Raw genomic sequence first — 27,905 nt, 5'->3', positions numbered from 1 at the left:
CTTCCCCATTTATCCAATCTAAAATATCTACTAGGTCAAGCTCTATCCCCTTAGCCTATTTTAATTTTCTGTGTAGGACTCATCCTTCTCAAAATATTATTCTCATTGTCTGTTATTTCCTGTCCTTTCTATCTAGAATGCAAACTCCCTGAGAACAGAGGACTTTGTCTTTTTCCCCACTGTATGTCCAGCACTTGACCGTGTACTTGGCTTTTGAAGATGTTCAACAAGTATTTGTTGCATGAATGAATAAGTGAAGGGAGGAATGAGTGAATGAATGAGCACTGGACTCGTGGATGGAGGACTGGGCCCCATCCTTCCACTTTGTCCCTGAGAAATACTTATTCATTCACTCAGTGCACATCTTCCAAGGCCCTGCTTGAAGGGAGGCTGATGGATAAGAAGTGGTCCCTGATCTGCAAGCTCAGAGCCTGAGGAGAGACAATCATGGACACAGGACATTAGAAGAACCCAGTAGAGGGGCCCCTCTCCCAGCCCAGAGAAGGCGGTATCTAGGTTGAGGCCTGAAGGACAAGCAGGGCACAGCTGGTGTAAAGGTCCTGCGATGAGATAGAGAAAGCACAGTTTGTTTCAGGAATGGAGAGGAATTGTCAATGATTGGATCCATGCAGCACAAAGAAGGAAAGAAGGAAGAAAGAGAGAGATGGAGGGAAGGAAGGAAGAAGGGAGAATGGAAAGCAGATGGAGAAATTGGAAGCTTATGTTCAGGAGCCCTCTGGAAATGAGGAAGGAAGAGGTCCTGATTCTGTCCATGGCCTTCTCCTGTCCCAGTCCTCAGGCCCTGGCCACCTGAACAGTCCCCTTTTGATTCTCCTCTTCACCTGATGATAGCAACAGAGGACATCCCAGGCTACTGTTATCCCCCACCCACCAGACAGCCCTTTACAGTTAGTTCACTAGGCTCTTTGAACCTTCAAACAACTATCCTTTACAGGAAACTGAGTCCCAGGGCCAGAGGGATTTGCCAAGAGCTGCAAAGCTGGGATAAGAACTGGCTCTTTGGCCCTTGGCTGTAGTCCTTTATCTGCACCATGACCCTCTCTCTCCTGAAATGTGTCTCCTCGGGCAGACTCTTCGCTTCCACCCAGGGACTGTGCTCCGGAGGTCCTAGAAGCCTGACCTGGCCCCTTCCAAGGGGCCTCCTGCTGCGTTTCCTCTGCTCCAAAAGCTTTCTCCACGCTATTGGTGCTACTGATGGCTCCGGGCCAAGCTGACGCATGTGTTCTGACTTAAAGTATTTATTTTGAGAGTCAAGTGTAGTTGAGCTGCATGCTTCTTGGCAGAGCCAGGCTGGCAATGGACTTGGCCTGTGGTGATGATACCTGGCTCCCTGAGATGATGCCCGGGCTGTCGAGGAGACCCAGCAGAGGGTCCTGTTTGCACTGAGAAGGTCTCATCAGCCCTGGATGAAGCAGCTGCCTTCCTTCCCGAATCCCTGATGAAGGGCGTCATATGCGTGACACACTATCAAGGGATGTGAGATGAAGGGAACCAGGGTGGGTTCATTCCACTTCTGGCTCTTTCAGAATCACCCCATATCCTTGGACAAATTTCTGCTTCTCTCTTTCTCTGGGACTTGTGTGCCACGTGGAGACAGTGCTGCCTGCGTCATGGAGCAGTGGAGAGTTGCTGAGAGAGATCTGTGACGTTGGAGAAATGCAAACTCCTGGCCAATCAGAGAGAGTTACAATGATGGGTCAAGTGATGGGTGTAGCATCTGCGGGTTCCATGGCTCTTGCCTGAAGAGACAATGGCCCACTGAGACTGGTCTGCGAGAACACTGAACAGCTGTCACCATCCTCAGCAATAAGAACCACTCATGTGAGCCTTTAATACTAATAATGATTTTAAAGACTAATGTCGTTAGGGGCCGGGGTACCAGGCACTGCGCTTCGCAGGTGTTGTGTATTCCACACACCAGACCCAGAGGTCAGGACACTATGCGTGTGTTCCAGACAAAGAAGGGTGGCTTAGGGAAGTTCAGGGATAGAACCCAGGTCTGTCTGATCCCCAAACCCATGTTCTTAACCAATAATTAAAAAAGCAAGTGCACCAGCCCCGATTGCACTTTATTGAACATGGGGTGAGTGTTTGCCAGCCTAAGGATCCACTACGGATTGACGGATTGCAGAGTGCTGGGGTGCGTGAGGAAGAAGTAAGGACAGGTGCATAGTGGGCACAGTGGGAATGGAGCTATGAACTGGGAGCAACAGCTGTAGTGGGGAGGGTTGGAATCCCCACTTGGCCATATTCTGTTGACCAGCAACTGGCTTAACCTGGCTAAGGGCTTGGGCTTTGGAGTCAGACATCTCTGCATTCAGATACAGGTTCTACAGCTAGATGACCTTGGGCAATTTACGGAAACTCTCTGTGCCTCGTTATATTGATAAAATGAGGATGACAGTTCCTATCTTATGAGTAACTCCTCCTGTTCTAAGGCGTAAAATAAGGTACCGCATGTTCAAAGTAGATCAGTGCCAGAAAGTGGTGCTTAACTCAATAGACTGCACCCCTAACACTGGTTGAACTGCACCCCGCCCTTCCCACCATTCTTGAAACACATACACATAGCCCACACGACTGATGTGAACCTCCCAGACCAAAGCTGACGATGATTCCTTCTCAATTTCTCTGGGATACCCAGGGCCATGGGTTTGCTTTTTGGGCAATTCCCATCATGCATCTGCATCAGCCCTCCAACATGGTGGCACTATTGCACTTTCCACATAGGTTAAGAAAACTGGTTATGGGGACTTCCCTGGCGGTCCAGTGGTTAAGACTCCACGCAGGCGGCATGGGTTCCATCCCTGGTTGGGGAACTAAGATCCCGCATGCCTTGCTGCTTGGCCAAAAAAAAAATCAAACACGAAAACTGGTTATGTATTTACTTACTGGAAGCAAACTTTATTATCTAGGGTGGGGGTGGCTAAAAGGGACATTAGGTTGAAGAGGGACTTTAGGAAAGACCCATAAAGTCTACTTTGAGATAAGGACTATCAAACAAGCAAACTTGAGATGAAGGGTTGGAAACATGCTACATGATGGAGAACAGATAGGAGTGTTTGTGTAGAGAAAGGACTCAGATGGTGGGCTGTGGACTTAAGGTATCTGGAGGAGTGAGTGGAGAGGGGAGGGCTCAGGCCATTCTTGAGGCTTTAGGGGATGCAAGGGCCAGAAAATAGAAGGTTTTCTTTGTTATAGTTGCTTTAGCTTGGGCTCAGGGGACACTCCCTGTAGTTTTCTTTGAAAACGCATCCATTCTTTGGAATCCTTACAACTGTCATTAACGTGAAAGTGGAGACAGAGGAGGGTGCCCTCCACTGTCTGGAGGGTTCCTGCTTCTGGACAAAGGCCGCATCAAATGATCTTTTAAATAGGAATTCATGTGGGTTACTTTCCTGCTCCCTAAAAGATGCAAAATGCTGTTTATTAAAACAAAGATATCTGGGCAAGGGGTATAATTTGCGTTGGCAGACTCAGTGGCTTCGAGGGCAGGCTATCAGCAATGTTTGACCTCCAAGCATCTTTTTTTTTTTTTTTTAAACATCTTTATTGGAGTATAATTGCTTTACAATGTTGTGTTAGTTTCTGCTGTATAACAAAGTGAATCGGCTATACGTATACATGTATCCCCATATCCCCTCCCAGCCTCCCTATCCCACGCTTCTAGGTTGACCTCCAAGCATCTTAAGGGCAGGGACGTGGCAGCTGTCTTGTTCCGTCCCCAGCATATAGTATTCCACTGCCCAGCACAATGCCTGGCACATAGCAGGTGCTCAATGCATATTCACTGAATGAATGAAGTTATATCATTGTGTAAACATTCTATGGATATGTACTATATACTTTAAAAAGCAAAACTGGGACAGTCTTTCTGAAGGACAGTTAGATAGCCATAAATGAGAGTGGTTGTTTCCACTCTCTAGGTACTCTCATCATCTAGGTATTCTTTTCATTTTAAAAACTGTACCAATTTGTTAGATAATAGAATGGATCCTGCTTTTATATCTTTGTATATTTTTTAAAAAATGGAGTTCTTTTTTTCCTAGTGAACTTAAAATTTTCTTTTTATAACTTCTACCCATTGGTGCAGTTCCACACAGGATAAATTTCATATTTCAAGAGAGCTGTCATTTTTAAAAAGAAAATTATGTCCTTTTAAATCATGTTCTTTTTTCCCTGGCTAACAATTCTCATTATTTAAATGTTGATCCTCGGCTATTATGATATTCCAGATCTTTTACCATCCTGATTATCATCTTCTGGATTTGATTCAATTTGTGCATGTCTGTCAGCCGTGTTTGGTGCTCAGCATTCAGTATTAGACTATGCAGACACCTGCATCATAGAGGAGGACAATTGCCTCCTTTGTCTTAGACCCCTTCTCTTCAGTGTGTAGCATAAGTGTGCGTTGACTTTATCTGGGGGTGCTTATTCATTTTAAAATTAAACATAAATATTTTATCTTATAAAAGATTCAGTTAATCAGAGTATATATAGCGATGTATTAAATTTCTCAGTAACCTTCCCCTTATTCTCAATCCTGCTCCACCGCTAGAAACCATTTCTCTTCATTTGTATATCTATCTATCTATGTACACACAAACATATCTACACTTGTTTTCTATAAACATATTTTTGTATAGCCATGTCGTTCAGCTGTTTGTTTTGCATTAAACAATAGTCCTTGGAATTTTTCACGTCTGTACATATATATTTTTACATGGCTGCGTGGTACTCCCGTGTGGATGTGCTATAATTTATCTATTCATCAACTTCCTATTTATTGACACTTCAGTTATCATTTTGTATTTTTACTATTACAAACCATATTATAGTGAATACTTCCGACATACATGCAAACATTCCCTTATCCTAGATTTCCAAAGTGGCTGTTTGGGCCAAAAATGTTCATTTTTAGATGTTTGATAATTATTGCCAAATTGCCTTTCAAAAAGACACTAGTAACGTATGAGAGTAGCCATTTAATTGCATTTTCATTTGCACAGATGTAATCAATGTTTAATTTTTATTGAACTGATTGGCCAAAATTGATACATTAATAATTTAATAATATTGCTAGTGAAATTGAGTATAATTTTAAAAATATTTTTTCACCATGTATATTTCTGTTGTGTATTTTGTGTTCATATTGAAACATTTCTAATGACATTTCTCTTTCTCTTGAATTGTTTTTAAAATCACATCCTTAACATCTTCCAAATTCTTCCTTCCTCATTCTTTTCTCTGCTTTACCACTCCTGAATCCTCCATGAGCCTAATAATATAAACCTACAGCTCTATAATATCAAGGCATAGCTGTTACCCTAGGACTTCCATTTGTTGCACTTTTTGGTTGGTTCTGCTCTTTTCTGGATTCCATATTTTTCTCTTTCTTGGCTTATTCTCTTGTTTTGTTAGAGTACAACTTCAAATAACTTCAAAGAAGAAATGTAAGAGGTGAAAATTCCAAGTCCTTGTATGTCTGAAAATGTTTTTATTCCACCACTCACACTTCAATGATAGTTTGGCTGGGTATAAAAATATATGACTAAAAGAATTTCAAAGATATTTCTCCATCATCTCCTGGTGTCTAGTGTGCTGATGAGAAATATGATGCCAGTCCAATTTTACTTCCTTTGTAGGCAACCTTTTTAAAAATGTAACTGCCCCCTGACCCCTGCCAGCCTCATTCTTTGCTTTTGATGTTCTGATTTTTTTTCATTTGCCACTGTGTGATTTATTTTCTCATTCATTTTCCTTATAATCTGAAGATTTGTATATTCTTCAACTTTGGAATATTATCCTGTATTATTTCTTTGATACTGTTTTGCCTGGTTTTCTCTATCTTTTAGGAATTCCTGTTAGTCTAATGTTGTAAGTAGACTTTTTATTCAAGTCTATTATCTTGTCTGTCATATTTACAATGACAAAATTCTCTTTTTGATTTACTTTCTGCCATATTTCTTCATTTTTGGCTCCTGGTCTTTCTGTTGACATTTTTACTTCAACAATCATACTTTTGATTTCCAAAAGCTCTGATTTTTCCTTTCCTCATATTTTTGTTCTGTGGGTGCAGTGGCTTCTTGAAATATGAATTGTAGGTTCTAGGGGTGAAAGCAATGTCCTGATCTCTGGGTCACACCCTCTTTCTCTTTTAGTCCTACAGCCCTTCTAACAATATTATAACCACTGAAATATTTGTATTAAATCTCACTCTGTTTGAACTTAAAAGTTATTTCTGTTTTCCTAATTGAACACTGACAGATGCACATACCATTTACAATGCCAGTAAAGTCTATCAATTATCTATCTATGTATCTATCATCTATCTAAATATAAATATTACTGGAAAAATCTAACAAAGGATAGTGAGAAGTTTATGGAGAAAAAATATTATTCAGAGATATTAAAGAAAGTTTAAATAAATAATCTTTGGCTCAATATTGTACAAATGACATTTCTTCCCAAGTTGACCTATATGCTCAATACAACTAGAACAAAAAATCCCAACAGGATCCCCCCACCCCACTGCCCCGAGGAACTTGACAAGCTTGTTCTAGAATTTATATACAAAAAAAACAAAAGGCCAAGACGAGCCTGAAGAAGAAGAAGGTTGGATAATTTGCTCTGCCAGATATTAATACTGCTTATAAAGCCATAATAATTAAGATAGTATTGATGTGGAAATAGACAAATTGACCAAAGGACAAGTGAGAGAGCCCAGAAACATACCCATGTGTATGTGGACACTTCACATACAAAGGTACAATTAAAGATTGCTCAAGAAATGATGGACTTAATAAATAGTTCTAGGATTATCAAATATGCATAATAGAAAAAAGAAATTGGATCTTCTATCAGAAGCTTTCAGGTCCACTTCAGGTCCACTCATCTCTCAGCCTCACCTGTCTCTGGGCATTTGGGGCACTTGTTCCAGCTGTGACAACTATTTGCATGGCTTCTGACTAACTTTACATATATACATATAAATACATCTCCTATCATTTTCAACACTTTTAATCTGTTTTGGTCTTGGTGTGTCTCTTATAAATAGCATAGAAATAGATTTCCTTTTCTTCTTTTTTTTTAAAATCACAATCTGAGATCCTCTGAGTGCAATTGTTGATCAATGGGGAGAGAGATTCTTGGTGCTTCCTACTTCACCATCTTCCCAGAATCCTCTGTGTAGCCACAACTTCTTAGATTTCAATTACATGATATTTGATATTCTCCCACAGATCACTGTAGCTCTGTTCATTTTTTAAAAAATCTTTCACCTTTTTGTTCTTCTGGTTGGATTATTTCTTTTTAAAAAAAATTTTATCAGAGTATAGTTGATTTACAATATTGTGCTACTTTAAAAAATATATTTATTTATTTATTTATTTTTGACTGCATTGGGTCTTTGTTGCTGCATGCGGGCTTTCTCTAGTTGTGGAGAGCGGGGGCTACTCTTCATTGTGGTGCACTGGCTTCTCATTGCGGTGGCTTCTCTTGTTGCGGACCACGGGCTCCAGGCACACAGGCTTCAGTAGTTGTGGCACATGGGCTTAGTAGTTGTGGCTTACGGGCTCTAGAGCGCAGACTCAGTAGCTGTGGTGCATGCGCTTAGTTGCTCTGTGGCATGTGGGATCTTCCTGGACCATGGCTCGAATCCGTGTCCCCTGCATTGGCAAGCAGATTCTTAACCACTGTGCCACCAGGAAGTCCCAATGTTGTGCTACTTTCTGTTGTACAGCAAAGTGAATCAGTTATACATATATGATTGGATTATTTCTTTGCTCTAACTTTAAGTTCACTTACTAATTCTTTTATCATATCCAATCTGTTGTTAAATCTATTTTAAGAAATTTTAGATTTTTTTCAGTTATAGAATTTTGATTCTTTTTTATAGCTTCTATTTCTCTGCTGAGATTTCTTCCTTTTGTTTATTCATATTCATATGAGCATAGTTTCCTTTGCACCTTTGGGCATAGTTACAATAGATGCCTTAATATCCTCATGTGTTAATTTCTACATTAGGTTTCTCTTGTAGGAGGTCTCCAATGATTGCCTTTTCTTTTGGGTATGAGTCACATTTTCATGTTTCGTCACATGTCTAGTAATTTTGGAGAGTGACCTGGACATTTTTTTTTTTTGCGATACGCGGGCCTCTCACTGCCGTGGCCTCTCCCGTCGCGGAGCACAGGCTCTGGATGCACAGGCCCAGCGGCCATGGCTTCTGGGCCCAGCCGCTCCGCGGCATGTGGGATCCTCCCAGACCGGGGCACGAACCCGTATCCCCTGCATCGGCAGGCGGACTCTCAAACACTGCTCCACCAGGGAAGCCCCGACCTGGACATTTTGAATGATACATTTTAAAGACTTTGCATTCAGTTATAATCTTCTGAACATAAAGATAGTTCTGCTTTAGCAGGCATTTTACCTGATCAGAATCAAACTTCAAATTCTACATCCCCTGTGGTTGTTGGCTTAGCTGGACTGTGTGCAGTCTGCCTCACAGCAGCATAATTAAGGACTTAGTCAACAAGTTTATAGAGTTAAAGGTCCCTTTTTCTGATTCTCTTCTTTCTGAGCCTTTTCCTCTTTAGCTCCTGTGGTCATCATGAATTCTGTCTTATGGATCCTCAAACCAGTGAGACTGTGGGTTTCCATTCAAGTTTTAATTGTCCTACCAGGTACTGTCTGTCTTCAGGTGAAGAGCTATAAAAATGGGAAACGTACTCATTGCTGCTCCCTTTTTTTAAGTGTTGATTCTCTTCTAGTTTCTGCCTGTTTTTGGTTACTCTCCATTATGTTTATATATTATATATAAAATTATACATATAATTATATAATTATAATACATATATTATATAATTATATGTATAATTTTAAAAACATATTTCATCCAGAGTACCATTACCAGAGGCTCTCTCCATACACTTTTAACAAAAGTATTTTACCTTTTATTTTTCTATTAATATCTAGAGTACACACACACACACACACACACACACACACACACACACACACACAATGAATGTTAGCTTGCTTTCATTCCTCCTCCCCATTTCCTTATGTTCTCATGTGAATATCATTTGAGATTTTTCCAAATATTAATTTTTATACATTATGTATCAAAATTATTTGTATTTAATTATACATTAAGAAAACTGTCATGAATTCATCTACTCCTTGCTCACTTTTTTTAAAAAGTAATTCTTTCAGAATATATGTGTGGTAAATAAAGTTTATGATTTTCTATATATATGTCAGAAAAATATTTATTTTGTTCTCACACTTGTTGTAATTTGAGTGGATATGAGATTGTAGGTAAAAAATTATTTTCTCAGACATTTGAAAATATTGCTTGACTTCTTTTCTTTCAGTATGTTACTGGGAAGTCTGATTCTAATTTTTTTTTAACATCTTTATTAGAATATAATTGCTTTACAATGGTGTGTCAGTTTCTGCTTTATAACAAAGTGAATCAGTTATACTGATTCTAATTTTAGTCTTGTTCTTTTGTAGATAAACTATTTTTTTTCTGCCTGAAAACTTTATAGGATTTTTTCACTTTATACTCAGTTTTATAAAGTTTTACTTGATATGTTTAGTTTAAAGCCATCTTATTTTTCTAGGAACTTAGTGGGTCCCTTCAATATAAATGATCATCTCTATAATGGTTTTCTACTAAAATAATTTATTTTCTCTGCTTTATTTCCTGCACTCTTTCCATCTAGAAATCCTATTAGATGAAATTTGGAACAACTGAATCTTGACTCCACATATCAACTGGTTTTTTTCCGTCATATATTTGTACTTGTTGTTTTAAGTTGTATTCTGCCCAAATGCTTCCTCTCCATTTTCTACATGATTAAATTCCTCTTCAGCCATTTCATGCTGTTTTCCAGCCCACTTACTAATTATTTTTGTTGTCCAAATTTTAATTTTTAAGATTTCTGATTCTTTTTTGCAGACCTTACTTATACAAATTCTAAAATATTTTTCTGTTGCCTGAATAAATGGTGCTTTAGTGTTAGTTTTCGTGTTTGAGATTGATACCTCTCAAATATTTGTTAATTCTCAATCGTCTGTTTTCCTTTATGTTCAGCAGGTTATGCGTGTCTGCTTCCTTTTTCAAATGTGACTTGGGGGTGGGATTTGGGAGGCCACCATGCTAATGCCTTATCTTGGTTTTGAAATACAGAAGCTATACTGTAAACTTGAGTTATGTCTTTGACACAAAACTTAAAAGACCTTAAATGTAGACATGTGAAACTCTACTGTCCAAAGGGCGTCTAGAAATTATGCATTTTGAAAAATATCTGAAAATCCTCATTTTTCCCCCATATTGGGAAATGGCACAGAAATGAAGTTCCCTGAGACTAGGAGAGGCAGCCATCAGGATGCACTTCCAAGAAGTAAAGCTCTGGCCTTTGGCCAATGGTCTTTCTTATTTAGGATCATAACAGATTTTAATTCCTCATTTGTATATGCTATTGAATTCACCAACCCAGGAACATAGCGTACTTGGGCACAGCTGAGCGTTGCTGGCAGGACCTGAGAACTTGTCTCCCATTCCCTGCCCTAGCATCATCTGCGTTTCCCAAGACCTGAGAAGCAATGGAAGTGAAATGGGTGCTATAGTTGAACATTGCACATTGTGGTCCTGCCTGAATAGCATTATTTCTCTTGGCCCAGTTTCCCAGGGCATATACTTCTGGGCCTATTTCTGTGCTGACATATTCTGCTGGGACTGCAGACCCTGAAGAGTACGAAAAGAACATAGGCAGTGTTCGGAGCGTGAAAAGCCATTCACCACATTGATGCTTCTCCCTTATAAGATGGTCTTTCCCCCAGGATAGCATCTAATTGCTACTTGAACGAACTCACTGTCTTTACCTCAACAGCCTTGCCCAGTAGGCCATAGCAAACATTTATTATTCTTTGAGTGACAAAGCTCTTCCCATTTGTCTCTTCTGAATTTGTTTTTTTTGAACTTCCACTTCTGCCGCCACTCCTGTCATCGAGGCAATATCAAAAGTAGCAACATGCATTGATATTATCCACTCTGCTAAAGATCTTGTGTACTTCACTGATACCCCCTTCAATGCCTTTTTTGAAGTTGGAGAGATGGAGGATTTTTTTTTTAAACTTTCAGTAACTTGTACCGTTTTCTCAGGAAATCAGCATGATAGAAAATATTTGCTAATATCTGACTTCCCTTCAGCCAAACCCACCTGTTCTGGAAAACCTGCTGGAGAAACACATTTCCAGAAGGTTCTTTTTGGAGACAAAATGGTTTTCTTAATTCCTTGACTATTTCTTGACGTGCTCAGAGGAAAGGAAGGAAAATGTCATGTGTTTATTTTGATGATTCAAAGAAGAAGCTGAGGCAGGAGCAAGGGAACCTTCAAAATAATGTTTCTACCTGATAGGGATAGTTACAACTTATATGGAGTAGCTATAGTAGGCCAGGCCTGTACTATAATGTCTCATATGCTCATAGTAACCCCACAAAGTGGGTCATGTCATCATTTTCCTTTTATAGGTGAGGAATAGAGGCCACAAAATAGAGGTAATAATAATAATACTGGTGGCTACCATTTACTGAGCTTTCAAAACATGTTGGGCATCTGCCTCACCCTGTTCCTGTAGTCCTGGTCCTTGTAACAACTCATGTGGTAGTACTTGATGTTATCCAGGGCTGTCTGGCTCTGCTGCCCCATGCTTACCATTTTCCTGTCTGATTTCTTTGACAATTATTAAGTCCTTTTACCTGGACTTTCTGCATTGCCTGATTTCCATTGACTTCCTAAATCCTTCCACCTTTCCAGTGCACAGGTTGGCCGAGAAAACCTTTAATTTCAGGAGGGCTTGTTGTCCATTGTCTCACCTAAGTCAGAGGGCTTGGTCAAATACCAACTCCAAGCTCTAAGTTAAAACAAAAACAACCCGGGGCTTGCCTGGTGGCGCAGTGGTTGAGAGTCCGCCTGCCGGTGCAGGGGACGCAGGTTCTTTCCGCGGTCCGGGAAGATCCCACATGCCGCGGAGCGGCTGGGCCCGTGAGCCCTGGCCGCTGAGCTTGCGCGGCCGGAGCCTGTGCTCCGCAACGGGAGAGGCCACAACAGTGAGAGGCCCGCGTACCGCAAAAAACAAACAAAAACAAACAAAAAAAACAAAAACAACCCAAATGTCAACCATGATGGCTACATCCTCCCCATCTCAGGGTAGGATGCATGATCCTTGCTGGCCAATTAGAATTCTCCTTCTCCCCTGGCTTAGTGATTGTTCAGGGATGGGCATGTGTCCTAAAGCTAATCAGAATCCTCTCAGGACTTCTCTGTAGAGCCAACAGGAGGATAATCCCTTTCCCTTGGGTTTTTATAAAGTTGGGTGAATATGGATATGGGGCAGGGAGTTGCCATCTTCCTTGTCACCTAGAGAAATTCTGTCTGCAGATTAAAAACAGCATGGAGAAAAGCAGAATTGAAAGATGGGGAAAGAAACAAGGATTTAACAGTATCTTTTAAGCTTTTAGGTCCAGCTATAGCTAAAGGCAATTCTATTCCTGGACTTCCTAGTTGTAACAACAAATAAATATTCCTTCTTACTGAAGCTCATTTGAGTAGGGTTTCTGCCACTTGCAACTAGTGGTGTGCTGGGAAAAAGAAAGAGAGAGAGAGAGAGAAAGAGAGAGAGAGAGAGAGATAGAGAGAGGGAGAGAGAGAGAAAGGATTTGATTTTTTGTGTTTACCAAAAAAAATTACCAATTACCATGGTGTAAATGCTCCCACTGTGGCAGATTTTAAGCTACCAAGGTTTAACAAGCAGCTTGCAAATTTCTGAATATCTAACAATTGGCTTTTGTGAGCAGGTACCAGCCAGCTCCAGGACACCACTGCCTGAGATTAAAAGAGTCTGACCAATTTGCTTTCCTACAAGGCTATTGAGATGAGAGAAGTGGTAACCAGGGCCCTTGTCTAGGCTGCTTCTGCCCTTCTGCATCCCAGAAAGTTCTCACATCTCCACAGGTACTCCTCGAGGAAGAGGGAGAAAAGCTTAGTAACACCAACCAGCGTACTTTAAATTCTAGGAATTAAAACTTCTACGATTGCATTTTCCAAAACATAGTTCGTGGTTACTTCCTTCTTCAGAATCACCTACCGATGCAGGGTCTGCCCCAAGAGCCTGCATTTGTAATGCGCTACAGCTGGTGGATGTCCACTGTACTCTGAGCCCTGCCCTTCTCCCTCCGGTTTGGTGCGTGTGCTGTGAGCTCAAGGAGGGCTGAGATATTGTTCAACCCTGCATATGGCTTGAATGTGGCTCTTGAAAGAGCCCTAGGGTATTTTTACAGCACAGTAACCTCTGTCTCATGTGCGGTCCAGGATTCCAATGGGGAAAAGGCCAAGGGGGATGAGAGGAGAATGTGGTGGACCTTCCTTTCATAGATTCATATTTTTTCTCTTCTCATCCCCTACCCTCAACCTCTATCTCTGCTTCTTTGTGTTTTCCTCCTGGTTTGCTTTTCTTTAGCTTCTCTGAGACTCAGTTTCCACATCTATATGGGGATAGTAATAATTGGCTCAGAAGGTAATGGGAAGGAAATCACCATACCCAGCACCCAGCACCCAGTAGGTGCACGATGCATGTCAATTTCACCTTGCCCTCCCTTTTTCTTCTCAGCCTTCTCTTGGTTACTGTCTGTCCCCTCGAGTTGCTATCAGCAACCCAACAGGCCTTTGAGCTGGGATGGACAGCTTTGAAATCATTTCCAGGTTTCTAGAGGATGCACTTTCTGTGTTGATATTTGTGGACTCTGCAGTTGATTTTTTTAATAGCGACATCATCATATTGACCTATTTCCTGAGGATGTTTCCTTGGGCTCCACAGATGGTGAGGAAGGGGAATTGCTGCTGATAGACTGGGGGACTGGTCTGTGAGCCTGCTCCCCTTAGCCGTGCGGATCCCACTTCCACAAGGCCGGTGACTCACCCTGTATTAATTGCACTGCAATTATCCTGGGGAGCCTGAGTTTCCTCTTGATGTCTCCTGTCTGGTTGCCTTTTGACCTGCACAGCTGTCTAATAGAGATGGTTTTTGCGATTTCTTAGTTAATGTGGTTCATTATTTCCAGGGCTGCCTTCTGCCTTCAGTGGCGGGAGGTTTTTCCGACTCTGACCTGGAGACTTTCATGAGTTGTGTCTTCAGTCAGGGCTTGGTGCTGCCTGCATTGTCTGTGGGAGGAATTGCATTTGCAAATCAGAGGAAGTTCACAGAGCGTGTCGCTGTGTTGCTTCTCCAGACAGTGTTTTCATCTTCTGTGCACCTCTCCCCAGTCACCTCCACGTGCCTCGGTTGAGGAGGAAAAAGTCCCTCTGTCCCAGACGTCAGCGTCAACGAGAGCTGTGTAGACGGAGTAGGAAGCAGGAATCTGCTTAGCTGTGTTAATTATCTGCAGAGGGCGATGGGACCAGGCGGTGTCTGTTCTCTCGACGTCTTGCCTTACGCTGGGTCATGCCATAGAGACCAAGACGTCTGGAGCCCTAGAAACTTCTGATGTCAAATGTCTTTAGGAAATTACAAAAATCAAACTAACTCACCTAAAACTTTCCATTCCCCTCAAAACCCAGCACAGCCTTGGGTGGCTTCAGGAAGTTTCTGCAGATCACGCTCATCCTTTACATGCTGAGGCCGAACATAGCCCTGAGCTTGTCGTTTCTTGTTCTCTAACTACTTCCCTGAATCAAGCAGCCAGTTTTTATTGAAAATCGAACATCTTTAACTCTCTGCCAGAAACGGGAGGTCATTTAGAAGGAGGAGAGAAGCCTCTATTACCTTGAGGTTCATTGTCACCATCCAGAATGATAGCTGGCCTGGATGTAATGGGAAAAGGAGGCTTCTTGGGGAAGAAGGCCAAGGTGGCAGTGGTGACCAGTGGACACCAGCGGGGAGGACCCCAGATGCTGTGGACTGAGACGGACACTTGGTGATGCCTGGGGAGGTCACACATTTTCACATGACAGCCCAGGCAGTGAGAGGAGACAAAGGGAAAAGAGTGAATGAAGTGGGCAGAGAGTGGCAGCAATCAGAAGCAGTTACAGGGGCTGTTGGGGGATTCGATGTAATGATGAGGGAACAAGAAACAGACTGTCACACAGTGGAGGCCGAAGTCAGGGAAGCAAGGAGAGATGCAGGATTGCCCTGTGGTGGGAACGCGGAAAGCCTTGCGCACCTCAGCGGTCCCTGAAGATGCCAACTTCCACCACCTAGACTCTGCTCTGTGTCACGAGTCGAGGGCGGTTGTAGGACAGAGGTCAGAACCGGCAGCCTCTAGGAGTACCCTTGTGCCGTCCTCAAAGAGTTAAACTCTCAGCCACCCAGGAGACTCCTGAGATCTAGAACAATCTATTTCCCAACAGAGATGACTAGCCAAGCTTTACTTCTGCAGACAGGATTCCTATCTTCAAGGGGCTGACATAAAGTTGAACAGATACACACTAATAAAAACTATATAATGGCTGATTAGGGATCATTATCGAGTACCTCCTGCACGTTCTTCTTTGAGTTGGATGCTCTGTTGACGTTGTTAATGATTTATATACAACTTCATGAGGTAGGTACTGAATCAGCTGTGGGGATTCAGGGAAGGAAGTGATTATGATGGTGGTGTGAGGATTTCCTTAATGGGATGGGACCTGAGTGGGATTTGAAGGATGAAGAGGACGCAGAGAAGGCTGGGCACACTTGGAGGTTGGTTTGTGGTAACTCTTAAATCTTTCTTCCATACATTGGTTCTCCTCAAAAGTAGGGAGTGTATCCCACTCTCCCTGAGTGTTTGAACCACTACCTAGCTGGGTAATTTCTATCAGTCCCTCCTGCAGACATCAGAGAATTGCATTTCTCTAACTTGGTGAAGAAGAAAGAAATGATGGGTGCTGCAGAAGTGTTCCTGGTGGCAAGGCTACATTTCTCTAACTTGGTGAAGAAGAAAGAAATGATGGGTGCTGCAGAAGTGTTCCTGGTGGCAAGGCTACAGGAGGCCTGAAGAGACCGTCCTCGCAGCTGAGCCTCTGACACTTCAGAGTTTTGGGTTGAGGTCCAAGTTGATGACAACTCTTGGGAAAGCCGCTGACTAGAGATCGCTGTGAAATTCCAGACCAGACAGATGCTTTCTAGCTCAGGAACCAGGAGGCACAGTTGGAGTATTGGCTATACATCTATTACTTAGGTTTTCAAGAATGAGGATGTTCTTTGTTTCTAGGGACAAACACTCATGAGGAAACCCTGAATGCCATCTTTGTATTCCAGGCTCAATACTGCCAAGTGTCTCCTGAACTTGCTAACAGGAAGAGACCAGAGGTGAGTTGGAGCTGGCCTCCTTTTCTTTTCTGAAGAAATGAATAGATAAAAGCTATTTGAGCTACTTCGTTTCAACCTAGTTCCCTGCAGAACTACAAAAAAGGAAGATGTGCTGAGATGTCCAGGATGGCTGCTGTAGACACGTAGACTATCCAGCTACTGACCCTTTTAGTCCCAGAGACTGAGTGTGGCCAAGTAGAGAGCACTTCTGGAGGCCGAGCTTTGTGCCTGGGCTGAGAGAAGATGCAGGCGTGATGCAGAGTTGACATCAGTACAAAGCAGAACGGGCCATGTGCCATGGCAAGGGCTCTGATGGAGAAAAAGTTACAGCCAACTGGTAGAGGTCAGTGGTCAGGGGGTGAGGCATGCCATTCAGAAAGGCTCTGAGGACAGGATAATGTTTGAGATGACACTGGAGCAGTGGTAGGTTTCCTTTTGTTCACTGTTTCATAGCTAATGATTATTTATGGTACTTTTAAATGACACAAACAATACGCGTTCATTGTAGAAAATACTAAAAAACATAAAGAAGAAAAATTAACATACTCATAATCCCAGCATCCAGAAGAAAGCAGAAGCACCATCTTGGTGTGTTTCTGCTAGACTTTTGTCTGTGTGTGTATATATGTTAATGTGTATATGTCTATATGTTCACACACACACACACACATATGTATACACATGCCAAGTTCACAAAATCGGGCTTATGTGGAATGAATACCTTAGACGTCTACTCACCTAGCAATAATGAATGTTCACATATCATTAAATATTCTTCAAAGCTAAGGTTTATAAAGTCATCGCATGCCTGTTCAACAATTTATTTAACCATTTCAGTCCAATTAGACATTCTGTTTGTTTCCATTTTCTGAACAATCACAAGTAATGTTCTGCCACATCTTCTTACCCGTCAATCCAATAGACAGATCTGATAGGCAGAGATCGGGGTCAGGGTGGGCTGAGGGTGGGCAGTGAGTGTTCCAGGAGGAGAATCAGCACGAGCAAGTGTGTGTGAGAAGCATGACGTGCGTTTGGCTGGAGTATGGGTGAATTTAGGGGCACAGTGGGCATTAAGGATGAAACGGTATGCTGGGACAGACAGGTAATGACGGCCAGACATTAACAGAGGGGTGACGGGGAACCACTGATGGCTTCTGAACAGGATGAGGACAGAATCAGAGAAGTGTTTATGGTGGTGAATCTGAAAGTGGCATGAGGGTGGAGTAGAGGAGGGAAGAGGGGAAGAAACTGGGGTTTGGGAGATGGGTAAGGAATGAGGACACGGGCAACTAGAAGGAAAAGGAGAGGGTCATTGGAGGCCACCACTCTGAGACTCAGAAACTGGTTGGGAATATGGCCGGTGAAGACCGAGGCATCGTTTGGCCTCTGATCGTGAGGTTTACTAACTGGGAAAATTCCGAAAGCATAAAGAAATGGAGGGCTGGCAGGTGGACTGACCTGTCCAAAGTTGGGACCCAGTTAGAGGTAAAGCCAGGCGAGAAAACAGATGCTCTGTTTTCCCCGGTTGGAACAGCCTTATCGCGGCGGGTGTTGGACATCCGGTTTTAGCTGTGAGACATGGCGGCTCCTGGAGCCCTGAAAGCAGGTCAGCCGGAGGTGAACGTCTGTCAGCTGTGGTCTTGGCCCTCATCTACTTGTTGGAACATGAGTTGGACACTGTTCATAGATTAGGTAACAGGGGCAAAAAAAAAGAAAAAGAAAAATCAAACTTCTTACTTAGTTCTTCAAACTGAGTTCTTCACTAAGGCAGGATTGAGTGAGCAGAGTGGTAAAAAGCAAAAGAGACAAAAAGGCCTGTTTGTCATTTCAAGGGTTGGACCAACGCGTGCTCTCCTGGCGCGGAAAGGTCTCCAGTCAGAGCGGCCCCAGGTTCTTGGCAGCATCTCCCCTCAAGGCATGCTGGGTAGCCGAAGCACATGGGGCCATCCTGGAAGGTGGTAAATAATTCGTTCCGCCGGGTGGACATCTCGTCATGCATGTGTGCATAGCTCCCTTTTATCTCACGTGTTTAAATTGTGGTTTCCCTCCCGTGATTAGTTTTGCCATATCAAATAGCTTTCAACAGCTTCAAAAATCAAGGCCAGCGTATAATAACAAAAATAAAAATGAGAAAAAGAAAAAAAAAAAAGCCCTCACCTGGTCTCTCCAGCATTTCACTGCTGCTTTGGAAATTGAGAGCCATGCGTGGGATATTGGCGGCTAACAACCATGGAAATACAAAATGATTTTTGATCTCAAGGCCTAATGTTATTCATGTTTTTTCATTGCCTCAAACAATGTCTTCAGATAATTCAGGTAAAGGCGAGCCAGAAACAAAACAACATCATAAAGGCGTTATTACATACAGACACTTTCAGCTACGCTCCATGCCTCGCAGCGTCTTTGAACCCTGTGATGAGAGCACTCTCTCACACCCCAGGGAATACTCTTGGAGCTGTTTTTACTTCAGCAGAGGGTAGCGAAACAAAATTCTCTGGCTTTAGAGACGCGTTCGGCGCTGGCTCCACAGAGCTTGATCTCTTCTTCTGTGTTTATCATCGGGACTCCATTTGGGAGGCCCTGGGAGGGGCTGTGACATTCCCAGGTGCGCCCCGCACCTGCAGCGCAGGGGCCTTAACCTTGGGGCCTGGAGGTTTGGGCCAGCGGTGGGGATTACAGAGCGGAGAAGGAAAATGCTTTCATCAAGAAGAATTTGGCTGTGGAGGCTCTTCCAACCCTTGTTCCTCCCAAAATAACACTGGCCAGCCTCATCAAATTAGACCAGGGCTGGAGACTGGGATGTGCTTAAAAAGGACAGAGGAGGGCTTCCCTGGTGGCGCAGTGGTTGAGAGTCCGCCTGCCGATGCAGGGGACACGGATTTGTGCCCCGGTCCGGGAAGATCCCATATGCCGCGGAGCGGCTGGGCCCGTGAGCCATGGCTGCTGAGCCTGCGCGTAAGCAAGACAGGGCAAAGGAACTGTTCTCTTGGGAAATCTCTCATTCCTATTCACACCGTGTCTTCTCTGGTTCGAAAGTGCCAATAGTGTCTCAGCCAGGGAATGCATTTTCCATTCCCTTTGGCCTCCTGTGTTTCCCTATTAGAGTTCTTTACCCAGGATAGGCTCTTTGGTGTCCTAGCTTTAAGTCCAAGTTTTATGTTCTTAAGTTAGACTTCCCAGCTGCCAGGACCCGAGGGGTCTACTCCTCTCCTCCCCTTCCATTCCATAGCATCAACAGCCCAGGCACTCACCTGGTACCTACTGTATACTTCCTACAGTTGTTAGATTTGGCTGGCAGGGGTGCTATACATCCCGATCTTCGAGTAGACGGCCAGTTGCAGACGCTCATTTCGCTACCTCTTTTCTTCTCATTTTCCAGCAGTATCTAACAGTGCCTTGCAGGGGGTGGACAGCTAGTTAATGTTTGCAGAGCATCTGAATCTTCTTCCTCCATCCCACAAAGAAAGCAAGGACTGAACTCAGTGGTATGAGTTCATGTAGTCAGTCACAGGTATGAGATTTTAGGAGTTTCGACACCCTCTAGTGTTACAGGCATTTCTAGGAGGTTGAAGACTTACCAGGACAGGATTTCTCTAGCTGACATGTTTTTCAAGGTCCAGCTTTATGCCATCTCAGCTGAGAAGACTTCCATCTTGTCCTGAACCCAAAGCAATGACTCTGCTCTGAGCTCCTCATGTCTGTGCCATTTGAAAGGCACTTAACCCACCATCTCGGAGTCTAGATTGGCTCACCAGTCTCACTTTTGTTAATCAGCCTCAGGGAGATGAGGGCCAATTCTCACATGGTCTTCACACATTCATCCCACCACTATTCTTTGTGGAGCAGACACGGCATTGTCATGTTATATGCTGGCAATAACAGCGTGTCTAATGAATTGACCTGATCGCTTTAGTCTCCGAGAAGCCCACTGGGATTGCATGAGAAGGGAAAACTCTATTTATCTAGAAATTTCTACAAACTCCTGGAAAAGCCAGAGAGACAAACAGTCTTGGTTTCCATTTCTGCCCTAGCCTTTCCTCCCCGAGTTGCCTACCGTGTCCTTCCTGTACCATTGATCTGGCATCCAGCATCTCGCTGCCTTTGCTCCTGGACAACATATTCCCTAGCCCCGGACTCAGTGTGCATTGAATTAGAACAATCCCTCGCTGGAATCTAATTTCTGTTCTACAGAGGTTAATTTATCCTTTTTCAGGCTATGTACTCATTTAAACCAAAATTACCCAGCTACTCGCCTTCTTTTTTTTGTTTTTTTTTTTTGCGGTACGCAGGCCTCTCACTGCTGTGGCCTCTCCCGTTGCGGAGCACAGGCTCGGGACGCGCAGGCTCAGCGGCCATGGCTCACGGGCCCAGACGCTCCGCGGCATGTGGGATCTTCCCGGACCAGGGCATGAACCCGCGTCCCCTGCATCGGCAGGCGGACTCTCAACCACTGCGCCACCAGGGAAGCCCTACTCGCCTTCTTGATAGCAATTATATCCCACGAAAGCAAACTACTGAGCTTCATGTATTGGTAATGGCCTTTCTTTCAATAGTTTTCCTTAGGGATAAAGTTGAATGGGGAAATTAGTCACATTAAGCTGGAAAAATAGTGAACAAAATACATATTTTATATTTTTTAAAAATACCCTCCTGCTACCAATTACGGACTTTATTAGGAACAGGTATTTTCACATTATGGGGCTTGTCTTTATATTAAACAGAGCAAACCCAAATGAATAGTTACTTAAGAGGATCTTTTTAATAAATACTCAAGTCCATTTTAATATCTAATAGTAGTGGCTGCCTCAAGTATTCAAATTTTAGCATAACCAGCAGGAAAACTGTTTGATGTTTTAATTATATCCCTGAAAATGCTGAATGGGTTATAAAAAGCAATTTGAAGAAAATAAAAAAAGGGATTTTTTTTTTAAATTATTAGTGGTTGGGGAGAAAAGACATTTTCCACATCCCATTAAAAACCTTTCTACATTGTAAAAATACTGTCTACTGATAAACGAGGCCAAATAAGCAAAGACTTTGCATCTGTTGTAAGTGTTCTCATTTGGGGGGAAAATTTGGAAAATAAAAAGAGAAGACCTCAGAGGAACTGTATTCTAAGAAGGGGGGTGATGGAAAGTGAGCATGCCTTGAAAGAAAGAAAATCTTTTAACTACATTTAAAATTAGCCAGAACCTTGTACTTATCCCAGGCAGATTCCTGGGAGGATTGGAACGTTTCTGATGAACGGGCTGCCCGGGCCACGGCTGATGTAATCACTTCAAGCCCCACCTGGAGGTCTGGACCGGAGAGGAGACTGTGGGGACGTTCCCGGGCTAGATCCTGCTGGCCCCGGGTTATTCTTCTGGGCAGGAATCAGGAAAGCTGTCCCCAAGGGGAGGGAAGCAATGAGAAGGGGAGACGTTTCCAAGGAAAGGAACCAGATGTACGAGCTGTGGTGATGGTTGTAGGGCCCTGCAGTGGTGGACACATGAAAGCAGGGAAGGGAAGCCTGGACTGGGGCTTAATACTTCCTTCTCTCACGAGGTGGAGGCCTGGCCTGGGTGCGCCTGGCTCTCAGATGACATTAGAGCTTCCTTCCCAATGGCCAGATAGGAGGTACCATGAAGAACTCAGGAAACTAATTTTCCACGTGGAAACATAAGTCCTTTCCCTGCCTTGGCTGCCCCATGAAGGTCTAGGCAGGTCTCTCAAATGGAGCTGCATTCCCCAGGCATTATAATAACAATAATTTAATAATTATTAAATAATTAATAATAAAATTAAATAAATAAAATTAAATAATAATTTAATAATCACTTTGTCCAAGCTGCATCCCACACCAAACAACCAGCATCTTAGGGGTGGAATCCAGGTGTCAGTTTTTTAAAAAAACTCCCCAGATGATATGCAGCCAACATGGCACTAACTTGAGAACCATGTGGGCAGCTTATAAAATGCAGATTCTGCTCCAGCAGGTCTGGGGCGGGGCTTGAAACCCTGCTTTTCTGAACAAGCTCTCAGCTGATGCCCGCACTGCTGGGTCAACCACACTTGAGTAGGAGTTGCCCTGCAGTTTTCTGCCACTTGTACTCGCTATTTGTGCCTTTTAGGCTAAACATCGTGTATTCTAAATGATTAAGTGGTTCTCTTCAGAACAGGGCCTTTGAGTCCAGTGGTCTGTATCTTTAGTGCAGATAGATCCTGGGCCTGGGAGACATTTTATTCCATTTACCTGGAATGTAATTCGACCAAGCAGGCTTCTCACTGGGTACCAAGAAATGCCTCTGTACTTATCCTTAAGGACCTTAGTTTTGTCCATGGTGTCTTTTGTCCATGGTGTCTTTTTGGAAGTGTTTTTGTTTGTTTGTTTGTCACCTTGTTTTTGGTTGTGCTGTTGTTCAGAAAAGCAGGCTGGATTTGTTTCACTTATTTATCAACAAATATTGACAGAGTCCCTACTCTGTGCAGGCACTGTGTTGGGAGTGAGGGCATGACCGGCTGAATCAGAGTCTGTCCTGGGTGTCCCAGTCTGGCAGCGTGTGTCCTTTTATATGACGTAGATGTGTTGCTGATGAGTTCAGCTGCACGTGTGGCCTGCGGGGTCATTTTCACCTTTACACAGAGATCTGAAATGCTTACCCTCTCAACACCACTTAACATTTATCTATTGAACCACGCGTACCCCAGAGATGATGGGAAAGAACCACCAATGTCACCTTCCTATCATATGCCTGACACTGTAAGAGATTTCTAGAATGCCATCTCTTGTTAGTATTACTGCAAGGTGGGTATTATTATGCCCATTTCACAGATGAAGTATAGAAGAGCGAAGTAACTTAAAGTCATGTAGCCAGTAGGTATCAATATTTAAACCATTATGTCATTATAATATTCTTTTTTCATTAAACTAAGCTCTCTTCCTGCAGAGAACAGTTGAAGATTGAAAGATGGTAAATGCTAGAAAGCACCCGGGAAAGAACCATTGCACCAGTATTGCCAACCTTCCTTTTTGCTGATGAGGTCATTGAAGGACATGCTCAAAAATATTTGTAAAATGAACAAACAGATGCATGAGTGAATTAAAGAAAACCAACAGTTAAACTCGAGAAGACATCATTCTTCCTGGACCCTCAGTCTGGTGAGCCTTCTAGATCATGAAAATCCTAAGAACAAATGATTTATTTCATTTTAATAGTGATTATTATTATTATGCTAATTGTCACAAGTAATGTGCCCAGCACTATACTTTCTTTGTTCCCAGCACTGTACCAATCACTTTATATACAGCACTCAATTTAATCTTTACTATAATCTTTACAGATTTATTTATTTATTTTTTGCGGTACGTGGGCCTCTCACTGTTGTGGCCTCTCCCGTTGCAGAGCACAGGCTCCGGACGCACAGGCTCAGCGGCCATGGCTCACGGGCCCAGCCGCTCCGCGGCATGTGGGATCTTCCCAGACTGGGGCACAAACCCACGTGCCCTGCATCGGCAGGCGGACTCTTAACCACTGCGCCACCAGGGAAGCCCATCTTTACAGATTTTAAAAAAAAGTAAGGTTCAGAGTGGTTAACTAGACCAGTGGCCCAGCTGTTAAGTGGCAGAGAGGAGAATCAAGCCCAGGACTTGCATTCTGAAACCAAAGCTCTTCCTGCTGTACCGCCACTCAAAATGCATCTTCCTTAGTGGCCCCCAGGGGCTTTCCCCTCGAAGGCACTTGAACACTGTAGAGGATGCTACTGAGGTCCCCTGCACACATCCCTTGACCCCGGTGAGGCCACCTGCAGACAGTTCCCAAACAGTCTAGTGGCTTTGTGGGTCTCTTGGCCTGAGGTCTTTTCTGGCCTCCTGACTGCTTGACCAGATCACAGGGCGAGCAGGAGGTGCCAGAGGATGAATGTCCCAGAGGGACCCTCAACCAATGAGGGATGCGAATTGGTGAATAAAAACCCCAGCTCACTTGCCTGTCTGACGGAATATTCAGAAGCACGCTGCACCGTCTGCCGGGCTCTGCCGGGACGTGGAGTACCCGTCTCCCACAGAAGTCCCCTCCTCACTGGCACACCCTTTACTGGGCTCATGTCCTCCCCGCTCAGAGAACTTTCCTGACTCATCTCTCAAATAAGCTGCTTATACCCAAATATTTTCCTTAGGGTCTACTTTTGGAAAAACTCAAATTAAGAAAGGAACCACTTTTTCAATGTCCAGAAGTTAGGGAGCCCAACCATGGTGACAGTGGCCCAAGAATCAAAAATGGTTGCAATTGAATATCTTCTTTTTTTATTTTATTTTATTTTATTTTATTTTATTATTTTATTTTTTTGCTTTACGCGGGCCTCTCACTGTTGTGGCCTCTCCCGTTGTGGAGCACAGGCTCCGGACGCGCAGGCTCAGCGGCCATGGCTCACGGGCGCAGCCGCTCCGTGGCATATGGGATCTTCCCGGACCGGGGCATGAACCCGTGTCCCCTGCATCGGCAGGCGGACTCTCAACCACTGCACCACCAGGGAAGCCCTGAATATCTTCTTTAATGGAAGAAAGATTTCCCTTTGCTCCTCCAGAGGAAAGACTGGCTGGTTAAGAGCAAACACCCAGGAAGTCTCACCCCTTTGGAAGGGTGAATGGATTTTCCAGAGCCATGTGGCTTCTGCTGACATAGAGATTCCCTAGAGAGTTTTGGCAAGTGTACCCACCTGCCTCTGCTCCTGGTGGCAACCACGTGCTGCAGATTTCCGTGTCAAGGCAGTCACTGCTGCAGTGCTTGTGAAGCCATGAAGTGGGGAGTGAAGGTGCTCATAAAGACCCAGGCATGAACCTGACTCTGCCGCCCTGCAGAGTGCCAGAGAAAACGCTTTATGCCAACTGGGGGCGGGGTGGGCACAGCAGGACAAAGCAGAAAGAGTAATTAACAGGGAGCTGATAGATCAAGGTTAGAATGCTAGTTCTACCATTCTTCTTCTTTTTTTTAAAAATTATTTATTTATTTATTTGGTTGCACTGGGTCTTAGTTGCGGCAGGCGGGATCCTTAGTTGTGGATCGCCGGCTCATTAGTTACAGCATGTGGGCTCTTTAGTAGCGGCTCGCCAGCTCCTTAGTTGTGGCATGTGAACGCTTAGTTGTGGTATGTGAATGCTTAGTTGCAGCACGCATGTGGGATCTAGTTCCCTGACCAGGGATCGAACCTGGGCCCCCTGTATTGGAAGCGCGGAGTCTTAGCCACTGTGCCAACAGGGAAGTCCCTTTTTTTTTTTAAAATTAATTTATTTTTATTTATCTTTGGCTGTGTTGGGTCTATTGCTGTGCGTGGGCTTTGTCTAGTTGTGGTGAGCGGGGGCTGCTCTTCATTGCGGTGCTTGGGCTTCTCATTGCAGTGGCTTCTCTTGTTGGAGAGCACGGGCTCTAGGCGCGTGGGCTTCAGTGGTTGTGGCTCACGGGCTCTAGAGCGCAGGCTCAGTAGTTGTGGCGCACGGGCTTAGTTGCTCCACGGCACGTGGGATCTTCCCAGACCAGGGCTCGTACCCGTGTCCCCTGCATTGGCAGGCAGATTCTTAACCACTGCGCCACCGGGGAAGCCCTACCATTATTCTTTTAGTCACTCCGTAATTATTAAGTGCCTACCATCTGCAGGCTGGAGTGATATTCAAAATATTTAGCCATTATTATCCGAGTGCTGTGCTAGACATTACTCCTTTAGCCGCTGGCTTACCGGGTGGTCTGAAAGGTCCAGGGGAGGGGATATGGCTAGAACACCATGGAGCACGTGGGAGGTTTGGGGCAGTAGTTAATTACCACTGGATACAGAAACATTTGAATATTTTCACGACTGTTCTGGTCATACAGGTGCAAATCACTGAATATATGCCTAGTGTCTGGCACTACGCTAGGTGCTGGGTAAGAGCAGTGAGACTAAGCAGACTTCATCCTTATTGTCTGAGGAAATAGACTATGTTCCTCACACTGAGAAGCATATGATTATAAACTGGGATAAACATCCTAAAGGAAAGAAGATTTGCCATAAAAGCATGACGCATAGGAGGGTTGGGGGTCAGAGAAGCCTTCCCTGAGGAAAGGCACAAGCCAAAACCTGAAAGAGAATTAAATGAGGAGTGGAAGAACTTTCCAGAGAGGGAACAGCATTCACCAAGAAGCCCTGGGGCAGAAGGGAACACGGTGGATAATATTTGGAGGATGGAAAGAAGGTCAGTCTCTGTGGCTTGAACAGGAGAGTTAGTGTGGGGTGTGGTTCACGGACACGCCCGGGGGCCAGGCCAGGTGGGCTTTGTAGAAATCAAGATTTGAGGTTTATCTCTAGGGTCACTGAAGGGTTTAAACAGGGTGGTCAACGTGATCGAATTCGGTTTTGAAATGATCGCTCTAGCTGTGGTCTTGAGAATGCCTGGGGCCAGGGGTCACGGGTGGATGCTTGAGAACACTTAGGGATTGAGCAAATGATAATGACAGCCTGCTCTAGGCTAGTGGCAGAGGGAATGGAGAGGACACTGGAGGTGACAGACTGGGGACAGATTGGATCAGGTTGGGGGGATGGGTGGCAATGGTGCATCTTGAGGGCGTTTCCTCGGTGTCTGGTTCCTTCATCTGGAGGGAGGGTGAGTGGTGCCCTTCAGTGGGATTGGAACACTAGAGTAGGATGAGCTCTGTGACCTTGGGGAATCTCATCTGCTCTCAGGGCTCAGTTTCCTCATTTGTGTAAAGAGGGATGGGCTATACAATCTCCAAATGCCATTATCCAATGCTCCATTGCTGACATCCACAGACAAGGGCAAACTAACCTGCAGTGAAGGCTATGGTTGTCTTCAAAAGGGACTCCTGAGATGCGGTTTCTAGGTCATGGTTACCTAAAATATTAGAATATAAAAACCTTAGGTCTCCCTGTCCTGTCTCATGCCCAGAGCCAGACATAGAGATGGGATTCTTGAGTGACGCTCTTTCATTTTTTTTTCCTGCAGTGGACTCCACCTTCCGCAAGGGAAAGGAGCGGAATTACACAGCTTGACATGAATTGATAATGTAACCTCATAGAGTTGCTTACCCTCTCTGGTTCTCAGAATTCTTTTTTGTAAAAAGAGAGTGTTGGATCTGGTGGGCCCAGAGGTCCTTTTCTGTGCTCGTGTTCTATATTTCTCTCACCTTGTTATCCCATAACAGTGCTCCCTCGAAACTTCTAGTGCTTATAAACTTCTGGGAAGGGCTGGACCATTTTGCCAGGCAGGCTGGGAATCTCCCAGGATGCTTTGCTACCTGAGAGGGGAGGCCTGCACCAGGTCTGGGTCAGAGTCGTTGTTTGTGGGAGGCTGGCCGGGGAGCTACGTGCCCCAGATTTGTGAGGGAAGAGCTGCTACAAGTTCTTTGAGGATTTCAGAATGTGAAGGGGAAGGCAGAGTCAGGTCTGGACTCCCAGGACCCCAGGCGTCCTTTGTCCGCATCGAGGGGAGGAAGGTTTTTACCAAAGCCTTAGTTCCTTACTAGTGCCTCAGAAGAAAGCTCTGGGATGCGCTGTTGCAGTGCCTT

At 44.1% G+C, this 27,905-nt stretch overlaps 1 long non-coding RNA gene across 1 annotated transcript in view; it reads left to right on the top strand.

Moving 5' to 3' along the window:
• The window catches only part of LOC109550689 (uncharacterized), a 100,909-nt gene that overhangs the window by 11,129 nt on the left and 61,875 nt on the right, over positions 1-27,905 (top strand). The window contains exons 2-3 of the long non-coding RNA XR_004522523.2: positions 16,324-16,374; positions 23,301-23,512. This is a non-coding gene — a long non-coding RNA (uncharacterized lncRNA). The remainder of the gene's footprint in view (positions 1-16,323; positions 16,375-23,300; positions 23,513-27,905) is intronic.

The sequence above is a fragment of the Tursiops truncatus genome, chromosome 16, assembly GCF_011762595.2.
Source record: "Tursiops truncatus isolate mTurTru1 chromosome 16, mTurTru1.mat.Y, whole genome shotgun sequence".
In the NCBI taxonomy this organism is placed as follows: Eukaryota; Metazoa; Chordata; class Mammalia; order Artiodactyla; family Delphinidae; genus Tursiops; species Tursiops truncatus.
The sequence above is the reverse complement of the archived record's forward strand: the minus strand, read 5'-3'. Positions and strand labels throughout refer to the sequence as shown.